The sequence below is a fragment of the Nannobrachium achirus genome (assembly GCF_963921795.1).
Source record: "Nannobrachium achirus genome assembly, chromosome: 5".
Taxonomy (NCBI): Eukaryota; Metazoa; Chordata; class Actinopteri; order Myctophiformes; family Myctophidae; genus Nannobrachium; species Nannobrachium achirus.
Window position 1 is genome coordinate 52,051,245 of NC_137814.1, and position 22,113 is coordinate 52,073,357.

Below are 22,113 nucleotides of genomic sequence, written 5' to 3' on the forward strand. Positions count from 1 at the left end.
ATAGAAACTTTGTTCTCCTTTTTTATATTAACCACTTGAACCCTAGCATCCTTATTCTGAGAGCTTTAGCCAAAAATAGCAGATCTACAAGCTCACAACGCCTCGCAGCGCGAGGCGTTGTGAGCTTGTAGATCGGCTATTTTTTGGAAAGAGGTTTGGTGTAGAGGGGAAAGAGAGCAGACTACATAGTGAAAAGTCAACTTTGTTAAGTAGTCCTAGTGACAGTTCAAGTGGTTAAATATCTGAAAACACAAATTGACATGAATCCAAAATACACTGATGATTTTGCTGAAACAATGAAACTGTATGGACTTTATGAAAGGTTGTGGGGGTCTCTGCTTCATCTCTCTCTCAACTAAGGGGTCCTTGGCCTGTAAACGTTGAAGACCCCTGCTCTAAAGCTTTTCAGGTAAAAGGTTCAACAGACATTGGCCTGGTTGGGTGTAAACTGTAACTCAGAGCATCACAGCCTCTAGGGGGGGCGCTAGTTGGGCTTTTAAAGAGGCGGTGCCATGATTTTTTCCCCCTCTAAAACATGATTATCTACTATTATGATTATACTAGGAGGAAGATTTTTTCCAAAAAAGTGTACAGAAAAAGTTAAATTGATGTTTTTATGTGGCCACACCCACCAGTTGGTATGCATGGTTGTCATGGTGGGTGATGACCCAGCTGAAGTTAGCCACACCCACGTATGTTGGGTGAATGGTAATTAGGGGAGGGGTTGATTCTGTGATGTAATAAGTATCTGTGTTTTTGGCCCGGCACGTTTGACCCCACAAGGTGGCAGCCTACAGCTAAAACCCAAATAGAAAGGCAATACATAATTGCTCATAACAACCACACCAGGGGGTCTAATGAAGTACTGTCAACCTCCTAGACACATGAAAACCAGAAAAAGTACAAAACTATGGCACCGCCTCTTTAAACTTAAAAGTCTTGTTCTTGGTCCCAACAGCAGCACAATGCTATCCATCTATTCATCCGTTCTCCTGCAGGGCTTTGCAGAGGCAATCTTCCACCTGGTGAGAGACAAACACAGACAGCTGACGGACAGTCGCTGCGCTGCCTCGCAAGGCCGTCATCACAAGGTGCTGGCAGGGATCGTAATGACCAGAGGTGGGTACAGCGGACATGTCCCATTGACTTTTAATGCCAGAGGCAAATGTTTCACTGCAGCAGGAGCAGTGTTGGGAAAGTTCACTTTAAAAACGAACTAGTTCAAGTTCAAGTTCAGAACTTCAAAAATGAACTAGTTCATTTTTAGTTCATAATTCCCCATTATGAACTAAAGTTCATGGTTCCCCAAAATGAACTACATAGTTCTTTTTTAGGAAAAAAAGGAAAAAAAAAATATATAAAGGTCTATATATATATAAATGTTTAGACGTTGCTGCATGCTATTATTTGTCAAAATTATTGACTCAGCCCATATAGAACCACACACAGCAATAATTTCATCCAACTTAACATTGAGGTGCCCACAATATTTATGTGCCCACTGCCTAGTTCCCAGTCTTCCTGCACCCTTATTGTGAAGGGCTGAATGTAATAACCATGTTATTGTCTCATTGTGTGAAATATCATAATATTCAAAACAAATATTTGACTCCAATTGATTCCCCACACAGTATTGACTTGATATAGCAATAAAAAAATATATATATTACACAGCAGTTGTGGGAAAACTAAGACATTGTTCAAAAAACACAATTCCGATTTTGGTCATTTTGGAAATAGGGCAAAACATATATTTTTCTTCAATCTACTGTCTTGACACTCTAACCAAAATTGTTCTATAAACCATAATCTACAAATTGGAAGTGAAAGAAACTTTAACACACATTTGAAATGAAAACAAAAAATTACATGTACAAGGAACCCCACTAGAAAAAAACCAAAAAATTACATGTACAAGGAACCCCACTAGAAGGCAGACGTTTCTAAACCGTGCACAGCATGTTTCCGCGTTGGTTAAAATAGCTGATCTACAAGCTCACGTTGTCTCGTGGATGCGACGCGTTGTGAGCTTGCAGATCAGCTATTTTCGCCGTGCAACACACATAGGACAAAGTATAGTCAGTCAGGCTTGCGAGACGAGGAGGAGATTCACAGTGCAGAAGCAGAGTGCAGACAGCACGGCATATCGGAACGTTCACGAGATGCAGTAGGCACTGCTGCGTGCTGCTGCGTGCAGTGCCTACTATTGGAGCATGTAAATGAAAAGAGAGACGAGAGGAGCAGAGGACAGATGACCGCGGAGGCGCGGACCGCCGCATGAACGGCCGACGAACGCCGACGAACGTCGTTCACGGGCGTCAGAATGACCGCGTTCGACAATATCGTTCATCAAGCGAAAACAATTACGTTCAGTTCACGTTCGCCCAAAATATGAACGTGTTCATGAACGATCGTTCTTTGAACGCGTTCGGGTACAACACTGAGCAGGAGGCAGTTGCACCATCGAATCAAACAAAGTTATGTGGCGCTTTTCACATGGGCTCCAGGACAGTAGAACGCCGGCGGCAGGGAAAAGAATACAAGCGGAAATCTACAGCGTTTTATAATCGCTGCCATTTCAATCACGACAATTTGTTCACTAAGGGGACGTTCGATTTGGGTTTTGATACAGTGGTTTGTTGGTTGTTGTTAGGAGATAAAGAAATAAAAACGAACAAACTTTGTACGATTTTACATCAGAGTGGCAAAGTGGCTCAAAGGCTCCATGGAGACAGACATCTCTAACAGCCCATGAATGTTTCATGAGCTGAGATTGCAGCATAGCAACTTAAAACCCATTCAGAACGGGTACACAATTTGTGTTTCATTATTTTATGCTTTAACTATTGAGAAATAGCTGATATACAAGCTCACAGCGCGGCACCGAGTGCCGCGCTGCGAGCTTGTAGATCTGCTATTTTTGAAAAATCGTGAAAATTAGAATTTTGACCCGATTCTATAAGTGTCTTTTGAATCCTTCTAAGGTTTTTTGAAAAACCTATGCTTCTATGTCAGCAATCTGGCTATCCATCGTCAAAGAAAAGGTCCTTTTCACTTAAATGGAGCTCAGTTAGTCTGTTCTTGAGAGACTACTATGTCAGTGGTTCTCATACCTTTTCATGTGAAGGACGCCCAAAATGATATGTATTTGGCCACGGACCCCCATCTCAAAATATTTAGTTCCAGGGACCACCCAGATGCAAAATTTGAGATGCAAAACGTTCGCTTTGAAAATACATATATTCAAAGATTTTTACGACTTTTTCAAAAATAGCAGATATATCTGCTATTTTTCAACAGTTAAAGCAGTCAATAATCCTAGGCCTAAATGGGTTAACAAGAACCATATTTCACAGCCTTAGTCATTGTTTTATGTCATACACTATTCATCAGAGCCTCTCAGACAGTCTGTTTCCCGTATTCCATTCTCAGACGACACGATGTTATGGTGTGAAAATCAATGTCATCAGTGTGTTCTTTCCATTAACCCAAATTGTCCAATTTAACTCTGTGAGTATAAACTCAGTTAAATTAACACGGCATATAGTTGTTAGTACGCGGTTTTAGTATGCTTGTGTACAACAGTGGTTCTCAACCTGTGAGTGTGTGTCACGACCCTGGGTCCCCAAATTATTTTGAGGGGTCCCCAGATGATGATTAGCTTAAAGGAGTAGTTCACCCTCAAAATTGATTACTCACGCCATGGAGACTTGAGTTCAATAATATTTTTTGATTTTTGTAGCATTCCTAAGACAACCTTTTTATTATAATACATTTACCTCCATTGATTCCGGATGGGGACACAAATGTATTTGGGTCTCCATCCAGAATCAATGGGATAAATTTACTATAATTAAATTTTTGTCTTAGGAATTCGACTATTACAAAAAAATACTAGAAAAATATTGTTCCTTCGAAACAATTGTGGGCTCGCTTCAAGCCGGAAAACAATGGCTATAAAAGCACAAAATGTCAAGATCGCAGGCAGTGCTCTCTTTGACGTTACTGACGTCAAAGATTGGTCCATTTTGTTCCAAAAATGTGTTGTGCAAAAGTTGACCCGCTGGTGGCGCTATAACAGGCCAATGTGAGAAGGTTGGTATCTGTTCCTTGACCTATTGGGAATGTGCTTGCAAGATTTCACGCACATCCCAGGCTGTGTTCATGATTTGAGGTGTTTTTGGCTTTGGACACTTTATCGCTGCTTGCAGCTATATTTATTATTATTATTTTATAATTTTTTTGTGTGTGCACTTCATAGGCATGTTAGATAAAGGTCCTTAGATTGCGTGTAGAATGTTTCATGCAAATTGCAAAAAAAATCCTAGAATAAAAACGGGTTTAAGCGTTTTACAAACTGCTCAAAATTATATAGCGCCCCCCTTTGGCCATTTGGGGTAAGATTGGTTTCAGTGATATTTGAACTAACCCTCTACACTATTTTGTCATGAAAATGTGACTTTGCTTGTATGTTTTAGAGGCAGAAGAATAATTTGCATAAAAATGCAATATTGTTTGAATTATTTAAAAAAGCATGTTTCAATGTTAAAGAAATCCGATCTGACAGATCTTTAGATATCGGTCCAAAGTTCATGTAAAAAAATGTTTTGTGCATGTGACGCGAAAATTCCAGAATAAAAGCGGGTTTACGCGTTTTACAAACTGCTCAAAGTGGCGGAAAATCGAAGGGCGGAGCTTACTTAACAACGACACAGATGTCTTCCGCTTGAGTCAAAGCACGCGTGTAACAAGTTGCATGTCTTCAAACGAAACGAGTCATGACTTATGCCCGTTTGAAGTTTGAATTTTCAAACGCTTTGTATAGCGCCCCCCTTTGGCCGATTGGAATAAAATTGGTTTCAGTGATACTTTGACTAACCCTCCACATCTTTGCCAAATGCCATGAACGTGTAACTTTGCATGCATGATTTAGAGGCAGAAGAATAATTTGCATAAAACCGCAATATTTATTGAATTATTAAAAAATCATTATTGACCGTACAAACTTCTCACCACATAGCCTGTGTAGATATAGGTTCAAAGTTCATGTGAAAAAAGTTTTGTGCACTTGACGCGAAAATCCCAGGAGGAGATAGATTTTTACTGTTTTTCATATAATTCCGAATTGTGGGAGACCTAAAGGTCAGAGGTCAAAAGTTAGAGGGTAAAAGTTGTTCGGCATGAGGAGACGCATAAGTGTATACAGGTTTCATGGCTGTATGTATAACACAGCATGAGCTATACCTGTTCAAAGTTCGCACTTTCGAAGGCTTCCTGCAGCGCCACCATTTGGCCGATTGCTGTAAAAAGTAATAGCACACGTCGCCACTGTAAACTGAACACATTGATGTTTTTATTTTCATTTTCTCACTAAGTATGTAGGAGTAGAAAGGAACCGAAAATCCCGTCTACTTACTAGATAAATAAATAAATAAATAATGACAATATCTAAAGTGTGCTCGCCAGGTACTGGCGAGCCCACAATTATTGGACTCAAGTCTCCATGGCGTCAGCAATCAATAGGAATTGAATTTTGGGGGTGAACTACTCCTTTAATGTGCAACATTGTTTTCTCACTCAACAGTTAACAAACCAACATAAAGTTTAAGTGTATAGAGGGCATCTGCACATTTCTAAAGCGACATTTTAAGGACTTGTCAAATTAAACATTGGCCAAATTGTCAAATATTAGAGGCAGAAATTGCGAGGCGTTGTTGTGAGCATGTAGATCTGCTATTTTCACAATAGAACCGTGATATACAAAATGTAATTCCTCAACTCTTAGTGCTCGTCAGGGTGGGGGGGGGGGTCCCCAGTTAAAATATGATTATTTTGGGGGTCGTGGCCTGAAAAGGTTGAGAACCACTGGTGTACAACACTGGTAAAAATCTAATGGGACTTTTCCTCTACTTTCTCTGTCACTTCTATCCTCCCTCCCTCCCTCACCTCATCTCTACACCTCCCTCCACTCTATCCCCCTCTCCTCCCCTCCCTGAAACACATCTTTCTCCCATTTTTCCCTCATCCACTATATTCCTCCCCCTCCCCTCCCTGCCCTATCTACTTCCTTCCCTTTCTTCCTACTCTTCCACCTGTTCCTTCCTTCTCTCCCCTCCCTCTCTCCTGCCCTCCCTTCATCTCAATCCCTCCCTCCCTCCCTCCCTCCCTGCTGGGGGCAGGTTTTGACCTGCATGAGGCCCAGGTTGTGGCTCTGGGTTCGGGGACCAGGTGTCTGAGTGGTGACGCCGTCAGCCACCACGGTTCGACGCTCAACGACTGCCACGCCGAGGTCATCGCCCGGAGGGCGTTGGTTCGATTCCTCTACTCTCAGCTGGAACTGGCTCTCCGGTAAGGCCTGAAGACAGGCTGGCTATTAATAGAGATGACTGTTTAGCTTGCTTACATTTTAGTGACTTTTTATTATATTTTTTCTTTTTTTAAAGATTAGTTTTTTGGGCTTTTATGCCTTTATTTGATAGGACAGTAGACTGAAAGGAAATGGGGGGAGAGATGGGAAGTGACATGCTGCAAAGGTCGTCCGGATCGGGAATGGAACCGGCGACGCCGTCAGGCATCATTGCCAATGTGGCAATGCCAAGAGGAACCCAAAACAAAATAAGTTTTACTCTTATGTACCTGTACGCAAGATATAACAACCTTGAACCTTGAACCAGATGGCCTCCCTGCCCACTATCCACAAGTCCCCACAAAATTAGATCAATCGCAGCTCACTGCTACAGTAAGAGTGTGACATCAGAAAGTAATCAGAAAGTCACAGATTTGCCCCTGACCTTCCCAGTAATGTGTGTTGGACCCCCACTGCCAAAACACTTGTGTGCCAGGAGTATTCATGAGTGTCTCTGTGTCTGCTGGGCCAATCAGCATCATATTCATTGGGCACATTGGCAGCAGGTCAAGGACCTAAATTCTTGAACATTTTTTAAATTGGTCAACAACAACTATTTCATTTGTTTGTGTCAAGTGAAATGTCAAGTTTATTAAGTATTGACAGTTCAAGTGGTTAAATATCTTAAAACACACAGTGACATGAAACCAAAATACACTGATGACTGCTTTCAAACGATGAAACTATATGGAATCTATGAACAGGTTGTGGGGGTCCCGGCTTCATCTCTCTCTCATCTATATTCTGAGAACTTTAGCCAAAAATAGCAGATCTACAAGCTCACAACGCCTCGCAGCGCGAGGCGTTGTGAGCTTGTAGATCGGCTATTTTCAGCAAATAGGTTTGGTGTAGAGGGGAAAAAAATAGCACAATAAGTACAGAGTGAAAGGTCAAGTTTATTAGGCCTAAGTATTGATGGTTCAAGTGATTAAATATCTGAAAACAAAATTGACATGAATCCAAAATACACTGCTGATCGTGCTGTCAAACGATGAAACTATATGGAATCTATGAAAATGTTATGGGGTCCCTGCTTCATCTCTCTCTCTCAACTAAGGGGTCCTTGGCCTGAAAACGTTGAAGACCCCTGGTTTATGTATTAATATTCACAGAACTCTTATTTCCTGTGTGGCATGGTCTGCCACCTGTCTGTCAGACATAACTGTGCAAATCTCATCCTACTCGCGATTCCTTTTTATTAGTTTCATGTTTTGACTCTCAACTTGTGTAGCCAGGGGCGTCACAAGGGGGGGGGGGAGTGGGACTGAGTTACTAGGGCCCAAGGTGGTGCTATTTTTGAAAAGATGTGAAAATGTGTGCAAATCTTTGAATATATGTATTTTTTTAAGCGAACATTTGTAACTCAAATTTTGCTTCTGGGGGATCTCTGGAACTAAATATTTTGAGATGGGGGTCCGTGGCCAAATGCATATCTTCTTGGGGGTCCTTCACATGAAAAAGTTTGAGCACCACTGACATGGAAACATAGGTTTCTTGCACACATTTTCACGATTTTTCAAAAATAGCGGATATACAAGCTCGCAGCGTGGCACTCGGTGCCGCGCTGTGAGCTTACATCTGCTATATTTTTCAATAGTTAACATTCATGGGGGGCCCGCAGTGAATCCTTGTACCCAGGGCCCAGAATTTGGTGTGACGCCCCTGTGTGTAGCTGTAATATGAACGATGAAATCCTCATGGAGGATTTGCATAGTGAGTGTCACGCAGCAACAACCTGTCAGATTTGACATTGCAACCTTTGATTGGCTAGTGATACAAATATAATTAACACAAGGAATACACAATCAGACTCTGTGGATTACAGAAGCACTTTAATGACAATCTGAGAGAAAGATGGAGAGAGTAGAGATGACGTAAACAACTGCCGCACCACCTCCATGAAATGTCACAGCGTACATTGCTGTTTATCTTCATCTTGTGGTAGAGATTCGCGCTCTGCTGAGCACACCTTTCTAGTTTAAAGTACAAGTGTTTGACTTGTTGACATTGGTACAGGGACAGATTGACGCCGATATCGTGATACAATACAAGAAGGCCTATTTACAAACACACAGTACAGAACACACAATGAGGAAAACTAAACAAAGAGAAGCGTTTCATTGGAAGTGGACGACTAGCCATGGCCAGACTAATATCACTGCGTAGAATCCGTAGATAATAGTCTGGAATCTGTATGAAACCAGCATTTCCAAGGGGCGGATTAAAACAAATGCCTCTGGTGATAAAACCTGTCCAATATTTGCATACTGGGCACTGATTGGTCCCTCACTACTTCGGAGGGAATGAAATCCAATCACTGGGACCACAACTGAGCGGTGCCAGATCTGCCCAGAGCCCTCTATTGGAGAGTCGCGTCATATCCGTTCACTTCATGGGGCCAGATCTTCTACATACACATCTATTGTTGAATAGTGACAAAGCACTGAACCGGAAGTTTACGGAATGCATTGGAATCTATGGGGGAAAAGTGACATTTCCGGCGCTGTTTCTTACCCCGCATTGGCAGAACTCTCTAATAGAAGGCTCTGGATCTGCCGAGCGATTACACTTCCAGGGGGTCCAGGGGGAAAAATAAAAGTTACTTTTAAATTTAAATCCATGAATGTCTCTTTGTCTATCTGTGCTGGTTATTATGTTGTTAAATTACAGTAAAATAACTACAAATGTAAAATTTAACAAAATGGTCACTTTAACAAGGTATTATAATTATATTCTCCACACTTGTATTCTCCCCATCTTGACAAGATGGTATATTCCCAGGTTCCGTAGGTCAGCTGCACAGGTTAATTGTAGCACTAACATGCCAAGTTTAGCTGCACATGAAAAACCATTCCAGGCTGCCATACCCAGCCCAAGAAACCGTAGAAACCTATGTAAAAAACTGTCAAAACTCGTTTTTTTCAGACATTGTGAAAATAGCCGTTCTACATGCTCACAACGCCTCGCAGCGCGAGGCTTTGTGAGCATGTAGATCTGCTATTTTCACAATAGAACCGTGTTATACAAAATGTAATGCCTCTTTTCCATGAGGACTCTCATCTTTGCCATACCCTAGCTTTTGCTGAACTGACGCCACTGCTTGGAATGGACTTAACAAAAACTTAATGCTTAGTTATCAATGACTGAGTGAATAACAAAGGATGTTCTTTCCTCGTCTTAATTGTCTCCATATAAAGCAAACAGCCAGGCGACGTGCACGCGGACCAGTCCATCTTCATACCAAATAAAGGCTCTGGATACAGACTGAGAGACGGCGTGCTGTTCCACATGTTTGTCAGCTCCTCGCCTTGTGGAGACGCACGACTCAACTGTCCCTATGAGCTCACTGCCACCAGTAAGATACACACCCTGATGCTTCTCTTAATACACATACTTAAAATATTCAAAAAGTCATGCAAAAATGTCTATGTATATTGGAGGCTAAAAATAATCTCATGAGGTACATTTAGCGGTAGGGATGGGTATCGTCTGCGATACTTTTAATGGTATCGATTGCATGACGTCGATACTATCGGGTATCGGTTCACGTAAAAACGAACGATACCTCGTTTCGATACTCTGTAACGCACCCCTGGCCGGTCGCATCTGTAACAGTTTGGCTACTGAGAGTTTAATGACTGCTTTAGTAGGCTACACTTGTTACTGTGGAAAATAGCCGACAATAGCCTATGTTTATTATTATGATTTGAGATGGGGGTCCAAGGCCAAATACATATCATTTTGGGGGTCCTTACCATGAAATGTTTGAGCACCACTGACATAGAAACATAGGTTTAAAAAAAAAAAAATTAGAAGACATTTATTAGAATCATGTCAAAAATATTCAAAGACTTGCATCTGGTTTAGTGATTAAATTAAGAGCAGTGTTACTCCCTCACTACATGTAGGGCTGTGAGTTCAAATCTCAGTGTCAACAAAGATACTCTGTATCTTTTTTGTGTCTTCTTCATCTGCATATTCTCCTGAAAGTCATCACCTTTTTCTACATCCTCTTCCTCATCATCTCATGACCATCTTCTATGCTTGGACCCTGTTGCCAAGTGTGTTTTTATTCATTTATGAATTTATTTATTTATTTATTTGCGTGTGTGTGTGTGTGTGTGTGTGTGTGTGTGTGTGTGTGTGTGTGTGTGTGTGCGTGCGTGCGTGCGTGCGTGTGTGTGTGTGTGTGTGTGTGTGTGTGTGTGTGTGTGCGTGCGTGCGTGCGTGTGATTTATCATTTTCTTCTGTTGCTGTTGGTAGTCATGGCTGCTAGTTCCCACCTGATGTCATGTGGGAGTTCAGACTGCTCCAGACCATGCTGGATGACTGTTAGCTTGCATAACATCTTCAGGCTAGGATTTAAGTCTAGGATGTAAAGGTCACCAGAAATGAGGTTGGCTCCTTTGTTTTTTCCATGGATGATGATACAATCTCCCACCATGCAACAGCACATCCCAGACATCCTACAGGGGTCTTTCCCCTTGGGCTCAACCTGCTTCCAGGAAAAGGTCTCTGGACTAAATTTCCACAGATCATTGAAGAACCGGTTCCCGTTGTAGCCACCAAATATGTACAGCTCTCCATTGTAGGCAAAGGCTGAAGGACGACGACGTCCTTCTGGGAGAAGATGTCCAGAAGGCCTGATCAGCCAGCAGTTGGTGTCTGTGTCAAACACTCTGATGCTGTTGTAGAGGTCGCCCCCCCAGCCCCCAAATACAAACATCTTTGTCCCGATGATGGTGGAAGAGTGACAATATGAAGCAGGGGGTGGAGTTCCTCTGGTGTTAATTAAAGACCAGACCATTATGCTGGTGTCCAACTTGTACATGTCATTAGTACATCCAGTCAGCTGGGTGTCCCCTCCATACACATACATGATCTTCTCCAGGACACAGGCTGAGTGGGAACTCCTTGCTCCTGGAATAGTCCCAGAAATATTGGGTTTGAACCAGCTGTGGGAGTCAACATCAAAGGCATAAAGCAAATTGCAGTAAGGATACCTTCCTCCCCAAATGTAAACAATTTCTTCTGCCAGCACAGCTGTGTGGCCATATCGTCCAGAGGGAACCTCAATGGAACTTTGTCCTCTTCCATCTGTCACTGGGGGCAACTTCCTCCAACGCAAAGACAATGTGTTGAAGATGTTGACTTCAATCTGATCATTGTTGTTCAGGTTGTATCCTCCAAATGAGTACAGCTTGTGTCCGGCTACCACAGCAGCATGGTAGTCTTTAGGTCCTCCTTTCAGATGTATCGTCCAGTGAATCATTTCACAAGCCAGGACCACTGCAAATCTGTTCAAGTAATTTACAATAGAGGTTGTTAGAAGGTAGGTCAATTTGTCACTAAAACCTGCTGAATGGCATTGTGTCGTACAATAAAAACATTTAAAAGGACAATCATATTGGATTCGATGACGATGTTGCGATGTCATTCCTTGCGGTTTGTCCTAACACTGGCACATTTACTGTGAAGTTGATTAAATCAGTACTTTCCCTGTAAAATTAAATGGCCACAAAATTAAATGGAGTTGGAACAACTTAAGTTCGGGAGGAGATTTGGCCAAGCAGAGGACAATCTACCACCCCTAACCAGCCACCGGCAACTCCACCCATGCCACCCTGTGCCAACCACTCACCCATCTCCTATCAAGCCGACAACTCCTCCTCCACCAATCACGGTGGTATATAAACCCGACTTGAAAAAACGGCGGCGTGCATAGTTTCCAGTAAACGCTGCACTACGTTCGTTTCAAGCTTAGCTCCACAGTCAAACTTTTGAACACTCCTTTTCACAAACAACACATTCTACACCTTCTAGCAACTCCAGCATGGCACACCTTCTACAAATTTACGCTTCCGACGAGGATATATACAACCCCAGTCTCCAACAACAACCCACTACGTCTACTCACCAGTCTGCAGCACCACGACAGGTTAAATCCACCGTTTCCATTCCTTCCCTCCTCCGTACTCCACGCAAACTCCGAAAGCCGTACCTCACTCCTCACCAACGGCGCCCGTCAGCGTCAACACCAGCTCAGCAAACCCACCGCTCTTCTCCCCGCAACCCAAGCGGCGACGTCGCTCGCTCGGCAGCAGCGTCTCGTGGCGGCGACGCCGTGCGGCTTGCGAGTACTCACACGGCTACTCCACCACCACCACCACCAAGCTTCAGTGACGACGGCGACGGCGATGTTGCACGGCCGTCGCATCGCGGAAACGCGTCGCGTCAGGCCGCTCAGTCGCACGGCCGTGACGTCACTCGGTCGGCGACTCCGTCAATAGATGACGTCACCAAGCTGCCTCGGGGCTTCTCGACCTCCACCACTTCCACACGCCAGTCATTCCAGCAGTCTCCCCATCATGTCCAGTCCAGCTATCCATCAGTTACAGTAACAGCCGCCACAGCAACAGCAGTCTCAGCAACAACATCGGCCAGTATTAATCAATCAGCCTACCACACTCCCCTCATTCCACTCGTGCATGATCCTCTACAGTCTGTTTCATTTGTTCCCACTTCATATGCTCCTCCCAAACCTGTCTTTTTCTCACTTGCTACAGCCACTCCAGCTCCTGTGCCCCCATCAGCCTTGGCACTCAATACCCCCATGGTTTCCTCCTCCCTCAGACATCAGATCCTCCAAGGTGTGGACATTGATCTCTCCTCCCTTGTCCGACCCACTGCAACAAACCATCAACCCAGATCCGTCGAAGTGGGAGGAGTCTCCATAACCCTCCGTGAACTCACGTCATCTTCCTCAACCATCCTCACCCCTACCGAGTTTGTACTGGCATTTTCCATTTTCCGTGACATCATCAGTTCCTCATACCCATCCCGCCGCCAGGAATTAGATGATCATCTATTCATTTGTATGGATTTGTCCGCCCGCTTTGGAGGCACACTATTCTACGAATACCATCGCCAGTTTTCCGCCAGAGCCGCTTCCAGACTAATTCAACGAAACACAGCCACCTACTGGGGCGCACTCGACCTGGACCTATACTGCAGGATCTTCGCAGGGAAGTCAACCAACACATGTAGCCTCTGTAATTGCCCTGCCCATCCCACCACTCAGTGCTCTTTCATCGCACCCGCCCCCTGCCCCCCCGCTCCGCAGCATTCCTCCAGCCCTGCAATTCCTCTCTTCAGCGAGCCCATGCCCCCAACCAACACCAGCTACCAATATCCTGCAACCTCCCAGGCCAGAGACCGTCGCGGCCGCCCTCTTGTTTTCGTGGGGAACAAAATGTTGTGTAACAACTTTAATGAGGGCGGCTGCGACCTCTCTTCATGCAAAATGCTCCACATGTGCACCTTCTGTGCCGGCGCCCACTCCCACATCTCCTGTCCCCAGGAACAAAACAATTCACCAGAACATCAACCATCCCCGCCGGCATCAACTTCACAAAACCAATAACTGCCTCTCCTCATCTCCTCATGCCCTCATCCTCATCTTCTCATGCCCCCAGAAACAAACAAAACGCCATAACATCAACCATCTCTGTCTACCTGTGCGGCACCAACTTCACAATCAATAACTGCCTCTCCTCATCCAACATCCTCAAATCACCATACTACTCGACGGCCTCCAAAGGAACAAGACAAGGACTTCCCCCACAATGCAGCCATTCAAGCAGTCCAATTGTCCGGTCACAGCAATCCATCAGTCAACCCCTCACCTTTCAATTTTTAGCCAGGTGTGTCCACATCCTACGCACTGGCCACACAGATGCCCACACAGACAATGCTCAACGCCATTTCCCTCCTGATTTCTTTTGGGGTCTTCTAAGATGCTCAGAGATTCCACCCTGCTCGTCATACTCGCCTCGCTGACCTAATTCCTTCGCTTTCATCTTCTAACACAGCACAACCAACCAGTACGGCAACACCACTCCCATCTTCTAACTTGACTCCTCAGCCCCTACGAGCCCCACCTTAATTACACATACTCCTGACGTGCACAGCACCCGCATATGGTTCCATTCTCACCTCCGACTGGTCCCCCCTAACCGAAACTCTCCAGAACCTTCTCGAGTCACTCTTTCGGAATCGGAGCCGCATCCACAGCATCAAGCAAGGGAGTTCCTGACCACTTCATACAAATCCTCGGCCGCTCTTCCCAAGCCTACCACAGCTACATCCGTTCCAACTCCCCGGACCTACGTAACGCCCAACTCTCCTCGATCTCGTAATCCCACAATCCGATTCTTTTGGGGTCTCTCTACATGCTTCAGCACGGACGCGTGCTCTTGACCCCTAAGCCAAAGTACCTGGGTCTGCGACCCCCCGGAACCTCTCCCCTCATGCCTGCCATCCTCCGTCCATGCTCCTGACCATCTAAGCTGCACACTACACGCTTGCGTGTGGTGATGACCTTCGATGATCATGCCAGCACCCCAAATGTCATTCTCGTGCCCATGGCGATCTAAGCTGCACACTACGCGCTTGCGTGTGGTGCTGACCTTAGATGACCACGCACTCAGAGTGTCATTTCACGCCCCTGGCCATCCAAGCTGCACACACCATGCTCGCATGGTGCGTGACCTTGGATGACCATGCTGGCACCCCCATGTCATCCATGCCCCGATGACCAAGCCGGCACCTACGGCATTCATGCCCCGATGCCCGTGCCGTCTCCCTCATGCTGTTCGGGCGTCTTAGCCATCTAAGCCGCACACAGCACGCTTGCGTGTTGTGATGTCCTTAGATGACTATTTTGCACTCAGCATCTTGGCCTTTTATGCTGCATGTCCCATGCCACGCATGCGATGCGCCCATAAACGACCATACTCCAAAAGCTAAATGTTGTTCGTGCCCTTGGCCATCTAAGCCGCACACTGCACGCTTGCGTGTAGTGCTGACCTTAGATGTACATTAGCACTCTGCATTCTTGGCCGTTCATGCCACACATCTCATGCCGCGCATGCGATGAGTCCATAAACGACCATATACCAAAACCTAAATGTTGTTCGTGCCCTTGACCATCTAAGCTGCACACTGCACGCTTGCGTGTAGTGCTGACCTTAGATGACCATTAGCACTCTGCATTCTTGGACGTTTATGCCGCACATCTCATGCCACGCATGCGATGCGCCCATAAACGACCAGGCTCTCGGTCTTATAATAAACAACCTTAAACCTATATTTTGTCTGATGCTTGGTCTCTCCTAGTGAAATGGAGTTGGAACAACTTAAGTTCGGGAGGAGATTTGGCCAAGCAGAGGACAATCTACCACCCCTAACCAGCCACCGGCAACTCCACCCATGCCACCCTGTGCCAACCACTCACCCATCTCCTATCAAGCCGACAACTCCTCCTCCACCAATCACGGTGGTATATAAACCCGACTTGAAAAAACGGCGGCGTGCATAGTTTCCAGTAACCCACCCTCCCTCCCTCTTCTTTCATTTCTACCTCTATCCTCTCTACAGGTTCCAAGTGGGGTCTCTCTACATGCTTCAGCACGGATTTACTGTGAAGTTGATTAAATCAGTACTTTCCCTGTAAAATTAAATGGCCACAAAATTAACAATTCAATATTGGGAGGGGGCACGGTGGCGCGGTCGGTAGTGCTGTCACCTCACAGCTAGAAGGTCCTTGGTTCAGTTCCCGCTGTGGGCGCTGGGAGCGTGTTCTCTCCTCCACGTCATCAGTGCCCATACCCTATAGAAGGGGTTGGCCAAAGGGCCTTTCTGTGTGGAGTTTGTATGTTCACCCCGTGTCCCCTAGGGTAGGTACATCACAAAAAACATGCAGTAATCTTGGTTTCTATACTGCCTCCCCCTGGCCAGCCGGGGCGCCTGATGGAGGGGAAAGGAATGGTTGGAATAACGGGTTCCTTCCACGCACTACGTCCAACCGGGGTAACTCTTCCCTGTCAGGTGAAAAGAAGCGGACTCCTCATAGAAGGAAGCATGAGGTCAGTCCTTTGGCAGAGGGAGTGTAGCGCCCAGAATTACATTAGATAATTGCAACCAGGTGAAAAATGGGTTACAATATCGTGGGATAAAAATAAATCAGTATTGGCTGTTCAAATTGTCAGGATTTGAAACCGAGAGCTTCCGGTTGCAGCTCAGATCTTTTACCCATGTATTATATATTTTTCTCCTCTCCTTTCCAAATGGCCGCCCTGGACATTTGGACCATTCGGAAAGGTGTCACAACGTTTCTGTCGGGTGGAAACCTCATTACGTCCAAAACTGTTACTTTTCAGGGTTCAACTAAGTCAAAAGTAGCAGATCTACGTGCGTTTCAAGCCACACCCAATGTGCGCTTCACACCCAATGTGAAGTGAGCGGTGGTCGTGCTTGCATGGATCGTGCTAGGATGTAATTGGTGATGTAATATGGCTACACACACACACACACACACACACACACACACACACACACACACACACACACACACACACACACACACACACACACACACACACACACACACACACACATATTGCTATGGCAAAACACTGAGGAAAGGTGGCTACAGATAGGTCTAGGATGTAACTGGTGATGTAATGTGATGTAATATGGCTACACACACACACACACACACACACACACACACACACACACACACACACACACACACACACACACACACACACACACACACACACATATTGCTATGGCAAAACACTGAGGAAAGGTGGCTACAGATAGGTCTAGGATGTAACTGGTGATGTAATGTGATGTAATATGGCTACACACACACACACACACACACACACACACACACACACACACACACACACACACACACACACACACACACACACACACACACACACACACACACACATATTGCTATGGCAAAACACTGAGGAAAACACATTGCTATAGCAAAACGCTGAGGAAAAGTGGCTACAGACACACGCACAGCCACTCTATGGAGCGGTTTACCACCGCTCAAAAAACACGAAAAGTTAGAATATGGAGATAAGAGGTTTCTTCCCAACAGCAACATAACGATAAGCTGCCTATCTGTGCCTCCCCTTCCACTGACCCCAGACGTTCATTTCATAACATGGACGTATTCCCTGTTGTCTCTCTGCTCCTCTTTTCTCCCAGACGCCAGCAGCCACAGGTTGGTGAGGAAGTTTCACTGTCACCTGAGAATGAAGATAGGAGGAGGGGAGGGGACGCTGCCAGTCACGGCAGCAGCAGCACCCAGAGCCAATCAGAAATGTGATGCTGGAGCGTTGCCGGGGAGACCACGCCATGCTGTCGCCATGTCCTGCACTGACAAAATAGCCAGGTCGGCTGACACGCTAAACCCTGAGCGTTCATTTAACACGCGGGTGACTAACCGGTCATTTTGGCCTCAGAAATGTCCCCTTCCATGACTTTTCCTAAATACTCAAGACACATGTTCTGGTTTTTTCCCCCCTTTTGAAACGTTTCCTAAGTATTAAATAATATACGATTATACCACTCTGACTGCATTTATCAGTCAAATTGACAGGTAAATTCTCTCAATTTTTTGTCCAGGAGAGCAACACCTCCTCCCCTGCTGCCAGTGGGGGTTCTATTGTCAATAGAACAACAGACAATAGAACCCCCGCTGGCAGCAGGGGAGGAGGTGTTGCTCTCCTGGGAGAGAATTTACCTGTCAATTTGACTGATAAATGCAGTCAGAGTAGAAGTGATTTTTTTCAGTCACCCGAGTGTTAACTCTAAGACAGAAAGCCATTAATAATTTTAAACCCTCTAGACTTGGACTGGACCTCAGTTGTCTCCTATACTTTTTTGGCTAATGTTCTCCACAGGTTGGCAGAGGGAGTGTAAGCGCCCAGGATTACGTTAGATGGCACCGGGTGAAATAAATGGGTTACAAAATCGTGGGATAAAAATGTAGAAAAAATGGAGATAAGAGGTTTCTGCCCGACAGATCAATGATATACTGTAGGACAGGGGTCTTCAACAGGGGGTCCGGGACCCCTAGGGGGTCCTCCAAATCTTTGTGAGAACTTTTTTCCTTTTTTATATTAACCACTTGAACCCTAACATCTATATTCTGAGAACTTTAGGCAAAAATAGCAGATCTACAAACTCACAACGCCTCGCGCTGCGAGGCGCTGTGAGCTTGTAGATCGTCTATTTTCAGCAAATAGGTTTGGTGTAGAGGGGAAAAAAATAGCACAATAAGTACAGTGAAAGTGTGAAAGGTCAAGTTTATTAGGCCTAAGTATTGACGGTTCAAGTGGTTAAATATCTGAAAACACAAATCAACATGAATCCAAAATACACTGATGATTGTGCTGTCAAACAATGAAACTAGATGGAATCTACTAAAAGGTTGTGGGGGTCCCTGCTTCATCTCTCTCTCTCAACTAAGGGGTCCTTGGCCTGAAAACGTTGAAGACCCCTGGTGTAGGAGTTTAAGTTCTTATGGCATACAAAGTGATATTCCAACATGTCTCCTCTTCGTGACTTAAGTGCATCAAAAGGGGTAAAAATATAGTTTTTTTCAGCCAGGTTATGTCCCTCAAACAAAGAGCAGGTGGCTGTGATATGGTGTAACAGCTTGCTAATAGGCTGTAGCGTCTAGACAGTCAGATGCTGGTTAAACTGTGACGCTCCACAGAGTGCCTCCTAGCTTCATGGTGCAGAGGAACCCACTGATGGATGTGGCTGCTTTTCATGTCCAACACCAAAGGCTGTAAAAGAATATGGACCAAAATATGTGATCAAATACATCCTACGGCCCTCCTTCACCTTTAATGTCAAAGACCCTCAGTTTGATATGTGTAAACTTTGACATTTCAAGGTCTCCCCTTGACTCTGACAGTGTACAAATGGAACCAAATGAACCCGTTCATTTGGTTCAATCTTCTACAGCGAGCTTGTAGATCTGCTATGTTTGAAAAATCATGAACATTTTTGCAAATCTTTGAATATTATGTTTTTTAAAGTGAAGATTTGTAAATATTTGCTTCTGGGGGGTCACTGATACATAATATTTTGAGATGAGGGTCGGCAGCTAAATACATATACCGTATTTTCCGGACTATAAGGCGCACTAATTTTCTCAAAAAACTACAGTGCGCCTTATAGTCCAGTGCGCCTTATATATGGATCATTCATTGACATTTCCTTTAGCACAGCTCCATCTGTTGGATGCATAACGCAACGGTAGCGTCTATTATGTGCGCCTTATAGTCCGGTGCGCCTTATATATGAAAACAGTTTGAAAATAGACCGCCTTATAGTCCGGAAAATACGGGTAATTCTAGGGGTCCTTGACATGAAAGAGTTTGAGAACCACTGACGTAGAAACATGCTACGTCAGATCTACAAGCTTGCTGTGAGCTTGTATAGCTGCTATTTTTCAATTGCTACACTAAAGCATAAAATACCGGTAATGGTCAAAGTAATAATGCGTTCCCCGTCTAAATGGGTTTCAATTGTCTCAACAGGTGGAACGTTGTTGGCCTGCAGGGGGCGCTGCTCTCTGGCCTGGTGGGGCCGGTGTACCTGTGCAGCCTGACGGTGGGGACGCTGTGCCACAGCGGACACCTGGCCAGAGCCATGGCACGGAGGCTCCGGCACGTCGCCCACCTGCCCTTCCCCTTCAAACGCAACCGCTTGCTGCTGGGCTGTGAGTTATACCCCACCCACCACTGTCCAGGGTTCCCACACATTTTTACCAATTAATTTCCCAAACTTTTCCAGGACTATATAACAATAATTCAGCTCAATAACGGGTCACTTACTTCTATGCGCAATGCCCAAAGACAGGTAGTGTATGCCAGAGGTTCTCAACCTTTTCAGGCCGTGACCCCCGAAATAATCATGTTTTAACTGGGGACCCCGGCACCCTGACGAGCACTAAGAGTTGAGGAATTTTATATAACACGGTTCTATTGTGACAATAGCAGATCTACATGCTCACAACGTTGCGAGGCGTTGTGAGCATGTAGATCGGCTATTTTCACAATTTCTGCCTCTAATATTTGACAATTTGGCCCATGTTTAATTTGTCATTTCAGAGGTATTAACAAAATCAATAACCAAAGACAATGCATAGCTATTTTTTCCAGGACCTTCCAGGACCCTTGATAAATTCCAAAACTTTTCCAGTACTGGAAAAATATTTTTCTAATTTCAAAATATTTCCAGGAATTTCATGACCGTGGGAACCCTGTCACATCCAGTGGTGTAAAGTAAATTAAGTAAAATCTTTAGGTATTTGTACTTTATTTGAGTATTTCTAATTTCCACTACATCTCGGGTCCAAATACTGTACTTTTACTCCACAGCATTTATTTAAAAACGTTAGTTACTTGTTACTTTAGATTATTATATTGTAAAACATACATTAACCACTTCTTTAGCCCTATTTTATACATAGGCTATTTGAAAATATTTGAAAAACGCAATGCGATGCGTTGTGAGCTTGTAGATCTGCTATTTTCAAAAATGTTAGTACTTTTACTTTTGGTACTTTAAGTACATTTTGATACCAATACTTTTATACTTTTACTCAAGTACATTTTGAATTCCGGACTTTTACTTCTAAGGGTGCCCTCACACCAAAGTACCTATGAGAGTGGAATCCGCATTCCGCCAATGCATTTCAATGAGAAGGGAGCGGTTTCATGTCAGTGGTGCTCTGTCCAATCGGGTGAGTCGAAGGCGTAACATTCTGAGAATCAGGAAGGGACTGGGAGATGTTTTGTTCTGATCAAGAGTCTCATGCACCCAAACTCTTCTCTTTTTAGCTTGTTGCATCTCCCCTTCCAATAAAGCAAGGGCGAGTAACCTTCGCCTGTCCATTATAGAGTTGACACGTAAAAGATGATAAGGATCGCTACACTAGTCTACGGGAGGGAGGGCGGTGCGGGAAGTGAGTGACAGGCGAGTCACTGGCTTTGGGACGGAATATGCTCTCTGCGTTTTTAGCCAGCCACGCATCAGAAGAGTTTATCCACTGCCGACCACATTTTGGTCTGAGGGCACCCTAACAGAGTATTTCTATATTGCATTATTACTTTTACTCAAGTATAAAATGTGATTTCTTTTTCCACCACTGGTCAAATCCTGAGTGTTCATTCAACTGTGAGAGGGTCACGGCAAACGACTCTTGCAAATTAATTCTGTCCTTGTCCCTTTAATGCCCATATACCGGTATGTTGATCCCTGATGTCATTGATATTAAGCCCATATCTGGGATTACCCATGTATGGACATATTGTTGATTTTTGCAGATGTAGGGCCACCTAGTGGCTGTCAAGGGTTTGTTTCCTGAGCTCAGATGGCCTTTGCTGCTTGTCCCCCTTCTTTCTACAATCCAATAAGAGCAGAAAAGCCCTCCCAAACGATATATAGCCTATATACAAAAATAAAAGATGCAGATGTACAAGCTCAAAGCACTATGAGCTTGTACATCTGCTATTTTTGAGCCTCTGTCTGCACTCACATGTTGGAAGTATGAAAGCATTCAAGTTTTCAGTTCACATCCCATTCTTTCAATCTTTAGGGTTTCAGAATGTACTTCTTAGAATTAAACACCCTTAAATCAGCATTTTGTGAATTAACCAAATTACAAACAGTATATATATGTAAATACATCTACTTTATGAATGTAATACTAGAGGTTGCAAGGTGGTAATGATAAATAATTTGATTTTGAATCACTTGAATCACTGTTACTATCTTTTGAGTGCTATATAAAGTGTATACTGTATTGTTACGAAACC

General features: G+C 44.4%; 1 pseudogene across 1 annotated transcript in view; it reads left to right on the forward strand.

Moving 5' to 3' along the window:
* The window catches only part of LOC308286100 (double-stranded RNA-specific editase B2-like), a 39,775-nt pseudogene that overhangs the window by 12,950 nt on the left and 4,712 nt on the right, over nucleotides 1-22,113 (forward strand). Inside the window, exons 4-8 of the transcript in view lie at nucleotides 999-1,119; nucleotides 6,180-6,348; nucleotides 9,604-9,761; nucleotides 17,483-17,669; nucleotides 19,831-20,012. The product of the transcript in view is annotated as a double-stranded RNA-specific editase B2-like (transcript). The remainder of the gene's footprint in view (nucleotides 1-998; nucleotides 1,120-6,179; nucleotides 6,349-9,603; nucleotides 9,762-17,482; nucleotides 17,670-19,830; nucleotides 20,013-22,113) is intronic.